This window comes from Solanum tuberosum, unplaced genomic scaffold, assembly GCF_000226075.1.
Source record: "Solanum tuberosum cultivar DM 1-3 516 R44 unplaced genomic scaffold, SolTub_3.0 scf00261, whole genome shotgun sequence".
Classification (NCBI taxonomy): domain Eukaryota; kingdom Viridiplantae; phylum Streptophyta; class Magnoliopsida; order Solanales; family Solanaceae; genus Solanum; species Solanum tuberosum.
Genome location: NW_006239185.1, coordinates 408,933 through 409,844, shown reverse-complemented (window position 1 = coordinate 409,844; position 912 = coordinate 408,933).

Below are 912 nucleotides of genomic sequence, written 5' to 3'. Positions count from 1 at the left end.
GGTTTCGAGCCATCTAGTCACACTTGTGAAAGTTAAACAGCCAGTGGATGTCCGGGACAGTGTGCAAGCTCCCCTATGAGGGACTCTGCGCTCCTCTGTAATAAGTCGGGACATTTTCTGTTTGTCATTTATCATCTTGGCATCTCGATAAATTTGCCATTGTCCCTCTACGTACCATCTATTTGGCTCGCCGGCTACTGGAGTGGGGTCATCATTCCGTGGTGCAGGTATGGACTTCGAGCTAGTTGCCTCATCAGACGAGGCTGCTTGGTCATTCTCACCAGAACCTGTGGCTGATTTAGCACTGGACCCTGCAGCATGGGCAGACTCGGATCCTGAAGGATGGGCAGACTCGGAGCCTGAAGCATGGGCAGACTCAGATCCGAACATAGACCCTTTTGAACTGGAAGCAGCCCAAGTTGGTGATCTGATCAGTGTGTGCTCCTCATCAGACTGGGAGATAGTGACTACGTCGGGAAGCACCTTCTAGGGGTGCCTCTGGTGCCTCGAGGTGCAGTGCGAGAAGTCCTAGTGTTGAGAGGAACATATGCTGGATCTGTGTCGGTGTCTGTGTCCTCATTGATTAACCGGAAACTAGGGGCAACAGATTTTGACTTGCCCCGTTTTGAGTAGGTAACCAGCTTCTTGGGTGCCATAGTACCTGCGGGAGCGATATTAGTGCCCAAGACTAACCATACACAACCAAAAAAACTTTTAGAATTGTTTACGACCCTCAACTAAGTCAATTTTTTTTTTCCAAGCAGATGTTACAGTGGTCATCCACGGAGGAGACCTATGGTCCGTAGACTGATCGACGGTCCGCGGATCTCTTCCATGGATCAGGGGGCCATCAATATAGGTCGCAGATGGAAACCACGGAAGTGCAGAACGGTCCGTAGGTGGATCTACGGA